General features: G+C 41.0%; 1 protein-coding gene across 2 annotated transcripts in view; it reads right to left on the reverse strand.

Moving 5' to 3' along the window:
- Positions 1–4,278, reverse strand: part of LOC132123144 (endothelin-converting enzyme-like 1) — a 39,966-nt gene extending 35,688 nt beyond the window's left edge. For both annotated transcript variants that reach the window (XM_059533697.1, XM_059533696.1), the window contains exon 1: positions 4,030–4,278. The gene's annotated coding sequence lies outside the window, so the exon portion shown is untranslated. The remainder of the gene's footprint in view (positions 1–4,029) is intronic.
- Between the last annotated feature and the right edge of the window lie 3,222 nt (positions 4,279–7,500).

The following is a 7,500-nucleotide window of genomic DNA, read 5'->3' on the forward strand; positions in this document are numbered from 1 at the left end:
GTGGACTATCTCTTTCCCGTGTCTATTGACTCCAGTATCCTGGCTATTTCTTCTCGGTAGAGTACTGAAGAGATCTTGGGGTAAATGTGTGAACAGATGTTTATCTCCTGAATTATCAATATGGTCTAGTTCTGAACCAGTTCGAGCATTTAAATCTCCACATAATAAAATTTTCCCAAGAATTTGTTATTCATTAATTTCTTCTTGTAAAATGTGGGATACTTCATTGTCGTAGTATAGGGAATCTGATGGGGGAATATAAAAATAATCACAATGATAATAATTATTGTGTTGTGAACAATTCTTGTAGATTTTAGTTGAGCATTTTGTTGCAGAGAAGGTTTAGCAGTGGTTTAATTTCTCCCACCTCACTAATGGGGAGTAGTTCCTGAGCGGATGATGAGGGCGTCTGCTGGGACAGTACCTGGGCATAGCTGGGTGTCCGGCGCTGGGGTCGGCCTTCAGTGTAGAGCTCACTCTCCTGCTGTCTGTGAGACCATCCTAAAGTCCTGGGATGTCTGTGAAAGTCTAGTGGTGGTCTCGAGTGAGATGAAGGTCCAGATGCATCGAACGGCTGTCAGTTGTTGGAAAGCATCCAAGAGCAACATCTTTGATAGCTTTGGCAAAAATCCTGACTCCATCCTGATTTAGGTGGAGCCCGTCATACAGGTGCCATGGTCTTACAGAGCTGTGATGGACTAAGTGCACGTTGGGCAGACTGGAGCAGGAGTAACGGATCTCTTCGTTGATCTGATCGATCACAGAGGGAGGGACGTCGAGCCGCGGGAGCAAGGTGGAGACCAGTACATGTGAAGCGGGGAATGTCTGTGAGGCTTTCTCTGCCATCTCATGTATTGCCTTAGCTGTACCTTCATTTAACTTATGGAGGTCATTTGTACCTGTGTGAATGACAACACACTGCGGGCTGCCGAGATCATCATTACTGAGCAGTTCATGAACGCGTTCGGTGTTTCTGCAGTGGAGCGCTAGAACTCTCTGTCTGGGGAAGAGTTTCTTGGGTTCAATGTTTTTTCCAATGGAGTCCATCAGAAGAAGAACTGAGGTCTGAGTCCTTGGGGTCCTCTGTGATGTGTGAGCGCGCTCCTTAACTGAATCTGCAGGTGCAGAGCTGTGTGACGTCTCTTCATGATGGAGCCGCAGGTTACTCTCAGTGCAGCTGTTGTTGGGAGATTCTCCTTGTTTTTAAGCTCTAAACACATTGCAGTCTGTTCTTTCAGCTTTTCTTTTAACTCATGTATGTTTTTCTCAAACTTTCTTTCTCTCTGTATTGAGTCCTCTTTCATTTTTAACATTTCGGCCTCAAGTTTCATGTTGATGTTGTGCAACTCCTTAATTTCAGCCCTGAGATTACTGATGGTGAATTCATCTGGGTGGCTCAGGATGAGCTGCTTTAATTCTGACACCTCCATCTCTAGCAGAGCCATCTTCTGGGGAAGACACTGGAGATAACTGTGAGTGTGTGTGGTCTGCTCAGTGATCAGTTCATCACATGGGGCTGGAGATGTGCTGACCGGAGAGTAGGGACTTCATTCTAATCCTCAGATTCCTCTGTTTCCTCCTAAACTATCTGCTTTAAAAGGGGAAAAGATTTTTCAAAAGCTTCGAGACTAGCTTCATTTCCTTGAATTAAGAAACCGTTCCACTGTTGTACAGATTGATGGTTTGGAAATGGGAGGAGTGATCAGCTGATTCAAAAATACAGATCTGACATCCTTTACAGATTCCCTTCTTCTTAGTGTAGGGGAAATATTTACTAATAACACTTTTCCAGATGAGGCTTCTCTCTGTATAGAAGATCAGATTCGTCCTCTTTTCTTGAGATGTCATATCAACATAAAGAGATTCATGGTGTTCATGTAACATTGTCTGTTTAAAGGCTTTTCTTTTCTTTTTCTTTTTTCTCTCTCTCTCTCTCTCTCTCTCACACACACACACACACACTCTCTCTCTCTCTCTCTCTCTCTCACACACACACACACACACTCTCTCTCTCTCTCTCTCTCTCTCTCTCTCTCTCTCACACACACACACACACACACACACACACACACTCTCTCTCTCTCTCTCTCTCTCTCTCTCTCACACACACACACACACACACACACACACTCTCTCTCTCTCACACACACACACACACTCTCTCTCTCTCTCTCTCACACACACACACACACACACTCTCTCTCTCTCTCTCTCTCTCTCACACACACTCTCTCTCTCTCTCTCTCTCTCTCTCACACACACACTCTCTCTCTCTCTCTCTCTCACACACACACACACACACACACACTCTCTCTCTCTCTCTCTCTCTCTCACACACACTCTCTCTCTCTCTCTCTCTCTCACACACACTCTCTCTCTCTCTCTCTCACACACACTCTCTCTCTCTCTCTCACACACACTCTCTCTCTCTCTCTCTCACACACTCTCTCTCTCTCTCTCTCACACACACTCTCTCTCTCTCTCTCTCTCACACACACACTCTCTCTCTCTCTCTCTCTCTCTCTCACACACACTCTCTCTCTCTCTCTCTCTCACACACACTCTCTCTCTCTCTCTCTCTCTCACACACACTCTCTCTCTCTCTCTCTCTCTCTCTCTCACACACACTCTCTCTCTCTCTCTCTCTCTCACACACACTCTCTCTCTCTCTCTCTATCTCTCTCTCACACACACTCTCTCTCTCTCTCTCTCTCTCTCTCTCTCACAGTACTGGTATAGTGTTGTGGCGTCAGGTGGCTCTAACAGATTTATTCTGCTAGGCTCAGACTCGGGCTTCAGCTCAGAGTTCTGAGGTCCGTCTTATCAGCGCTGGACAGCGAGTGTCTCTCACGGGTCCTGTTTCTAGCTCTTACAGCAGAACACACAAACACAGACAACAGCTTGTGCAAGCGTCCTTCAGGGACTTAAACTGCCAGTGTATTTAAAACAAGGTAATTATAATTACTGCGCACAAACCCTGACCTGAACACACACACTCTTTTGTAGTCAGTCTGTGGCGCCAGGCGCAGGGACAGTAACTCAATTATACAGAAAGCTTTGCTCCACCACTGAATCGCTGAGAACTACCAGACGTCAAATAATTAATAAAACACACACACACACACACACACAATTCATCTGTGGCTCATAAACTGCACTGAGCAATCAAATAATCATGTTTTCCTATAAGATCACCTGTCAGACTACGGTATTTTTTTGGGGGTGGGGTGGGGGGGGGGGGTTATTATGTGTAAATACTATACCATATGAAAAAGGAGGAAATCATACAATATCATGCTAAATATAAAAGTACCATGGCATATGGTAATCATGGTAAATCTCAAAGTATTGTGGTATTACCTTCATTTAAATATTGTAAAAGTTTAAATATGAGTTATTTCTACTACACTGGATACTTAAAATGACTTTCATTGGTGTGAACTAATGCATTCAGATCAGTTCAGGCTTATATATCATATTTTGAATACATATAAATATAGAAATTATATAGAATCAAGGTAATGCTTTACTAGTGTAGTTATTTCTACTACATTAGATCCTTAAAAATGGTTTTAATTGGTGTGAACTAATAGATTCAGGCTTATTAATCCGATTATGACTCAAATAAAGCACATATTAGGTATTTATTATGCATGCATACACCATACCAGTTTTGTAAAAGAACAATTAAATATTTGAAATATATGAAGTATTTTGGACATTGCAACACACTGGAACATTTTTCAAACAGCAACTTTGTCACATAAACTGATCCAATTCTCTTCCGCAACACCTTCACCTGTCAGTCTCTTAACTTAAACTATGTGCTGCAAAATACCATGGTGCATGAATACGGTGTATGGTACCACCAGTAGTTCGCTTGCAACAAAATTACATATCAGCACTCTCTCTCTCACACACACACACACACACACACACACACACACCTGACAGACAGACGCATCGTCCCTCCGTGTTCTCGAGCTGCTGCTGAGGAGAATACAGAGAGATTTGAGGAGATCCACTCACCTGGAGAAGACAGAGAGCTAAAAAGTCCCGGAGACGCGAAGAGAATAACTGCGCGACGCCAGCGCGTTCCAACACGCCAGTGTGTGTATGTACGCGCGCCCGTGCTCTAGTGCATGTGTGTGTGTGTGTGTGTGTGTGAAAGAGAGAGTTTGATAGAGCAGAAGCAGTCCTGAAATGACAGCGCGCGGGACCGCACTGGTCTCTCCACCGCGCGCTGAGGGCTTGGATACGCACGCACGCGCGCGCGCTCTTGTGTGTCAGTGTGTTATGCGAGTGTGAGTGAGTGTGCGTGTGTGTGTTTTGTGTATCTTGCGTCTTCAGAGTTATGTTTCATCCTCAGTTCAGGTGGTGTTCGGGTCTCTCTCTCTCTCATTAAATATGTCCTCATTATGCAAATGAGGTCTCCGCCCACTGATATCATTAACTCTCATGCGTTTACGGTGCAGCGTCAGTCTTTGCTCAAACGGTTTCGTTTCTTTGTTTCTTAAAAGAACATTTCTTTTGTTTCAGTAATATAAAGAACATTTGAATAATCTAAAGAAACTTCACTAATAAAAAATAAAGGTTCAACATTGAATAAATATTTTTTTTCACAGTGATGCTCTTAAAAATCAAGGTTCTATATTGGCATTGATGGTGTAAGAACTGTTTACAAAAAAAGTTATTTTGGGAACCAAATATTTTATTGACATCATTCTAAAAACCTTCTTTTGTAACCTTTGTAATAATGAAGATCCATTTTTGGTTTCCTTTCAGTAACCAGTTATTAAAAGAACCTTTTTTTCCACTACAGAGAACATTCAGGGGTTCAATGGGTTGCAAAGGTTCTTCATGAAACCATCAGTGCTTATAAAGAACCTTTACTTTCAAGATTATAAACTACTTTTTGTGCGATGCTAAGGTTCTTTATGGAATGATTGATGTCAATAAGGAACCTTTATTTTCAAGAATGTAGACCATGAAGAGGTTCTTTATTGGCATTTACAGTTCCATGAAGAACCTTTAACATCCATGGAACCTTTTCATTGCTCAAAAGGTTCTTTAAAGTGGAACATTTTATTTTGGTTATTAAAATGTTCTTTAGATTAAGAAAAAAAAGTGTTAATTTAAGAACAGTTCACAGAAAGGTGTGTGTGTGTGTGTGTGTGTGTGTGTGTGACTGAGAGCAAATTAATGTGTGTGTGTTGTAAATGTGATTAGTGGGAGTGGCTGTGGAGCGGATGGTGCACTCGTAGCGATTACCCTGTGTGGTGCACACCCTGCATGCTAAAGCAGGTTGAGCGCATGTGGCACATCCCTTTATCTGAATTTAATCACACCACCAGAGAAACACACACACACACACACACACACACACACTAAGCCTGTAAAGCAAACACAGAAGCAGCCGTGATTGTGTCCGGCGCCAGTGTGTGTGTGTGTGTGTGTGTGTGTGTCTCACTCCAGGGTGTATGATATTGGCTTGATTTGTAGGCATTTGGTTGCTTTTCAGAGCTCCAAAACATAGAGGTTGTGTTGAAGATTCAGTGTGTGTGTGTGTGTGTGTGAAGTGGATGGTAATCAGGCACAGAGTGTGGCAGCTCTCTACTGCTGCTGCTGGTCAGAGGGGGCGTGGCTCTATTAAAGAGGCGTGGCTCACTGCCAGAAAGAAAGTGACTTCAGCTCTGTCACGCCTCATTAATATTCCGAAGTCATTGCTCCGGCCCCTCCCCCTCTATACTCTGGAGATGAGAGTATGATATCATTCCATATGGATGGCCAGAGAAAAGACACAGTGGGCACTCGATCCATCACCCCTGAGTGCTCTTGCTCTCTCTCACTCTTTCTTTTAGGCATCATATACACGTTCCCTACTTGAAGGCTGTCCAGAATCTAAGAAGCCTTATTATACTGCTTCTTAGGATACCTTGTTTTGCATATTAGACCCAAAAACAGAAAGCTTGTTTTATGCAACTTCCAGGAATCAGGGTCTGTATTATGGATTTTTAATATTACTAATTTAAAACCAGAAATAAAAAGAACAGAACAAGAAGGCTATGAAGTAAAATATATACTTATTTCTATTATTAGCTCAAGATGCAGAAGGAACAACATTCTCCAATTTATGTTGCCGTCCAACTTTTCTCTCAAATTGGTGTGCTGGTGATATAATTAGTGATGAAAAAATTGTGTAAAAGTATGCAAAACGCAAGTATTTCCACTTTATGCACGTCCTATTCACAAATACACGCATGTCTCTAAAGCAGTCTCTCGCGCTGTACAGTATGAAATTAATTAATCACAAAATAGACTTGACAAGGGAAGCTGCATTCATTCATCATCATTAGTGCATCCCTATTGTATAAAGTAAAGAAGGTCAGTAGTTTAAAGTCACAAGTGAACTTCGAACCGAAGAATTTGCAAGCGACACATCTGTAATAAAACACGAATCAACATAGTTTACTATGCGTTGAATATATTAACAAAACAATGTGTATGTTGGTAACAAATCCAATCTCTAAACCAGTTAGGCCTTCTACTTTGGTCTATTTGCCTATGAATTGTCTTGCCAAGTGTTTCCCCTGTTATCTGATATGAAGAAATAAAGTTAGCATTTTCAAACGTTTGTAACATTATTCTAAAACAAGTGATTTCAACAAGTCAAAACAATAACAATAGCATAAAAACGATGCTTTGTGAAGATTGGAAACCTTTTCGATTCATTTGTTCGAACCAGTGATTCGGAGCGAGTATCAAACTGCTTAAGTCATGTGATTTTAGTAAATGAGGCTTCTGTTTCGAAACTAATCAAAATCAGTTTAAAAAAGTTGAAAACTGGCAGACAAATTATTAATCACCCACTTGTATAATAAAAAGGAAGAGTAACTTGATTAACCAATTTCTGCTTAAAACAAACAAAACAAGCCTTATACTTTAAGTTTAAAAAACGTATACCGTCGCACAATTAGATGATTCATTAATTGTAATTGCATTTCAATAAAACATTTTCAGCTATTTAAAAAAAAAGTGTTTTATGCATGTTTGAGCTGTTTTCTGCATTTATGCTGTTTTGAGCGCTTCGAAAAACTGAATCATTTTGTGAAGCAATTGGTTCAATTGATTCAAAGTTACAAAGACCTTTGTTTCTCCCATCACTACTATTTACCTGCTCATAAAACATAGTTTTCAGATTGGGAGAGTTGTAATGTTGTTAGTGATGATCAAGCGATCATCTGTAATCATGATCACAGCATTGCGTTTAAAAACATCAGAATCATCCGCAGAATCACGGAGCCGAAGTGCGACTCACGTAACGACCAAAACAATGTTCCTCCGCAAGTTACTTGTAGTTTCGTGCTTTTTGCAAAGGTTACATAGTGCAGCTTTAAAATAAAGCATAAAACCTCTTGTGGCACATTTCTCGCAAAAACAATATTATGAAAAAATCTGATATCTGTTTTATAACTATTTGTAGCCACTGCATCATGTTTA

Source organism: Carassius carassius, chromosome 41, assembly GCF_963082965.1.
Source record: "Carassius carassius chromosome 41, fCarCar2.1, whole genome shotgun sequence".
Taxonomy (NCBI): domain Eukaryota; kingdom Metazoa; phylum Chordata; class Actinopteri; order Cypriniformes; family Cyprinidae; genus Carassius; species Carassius carassius.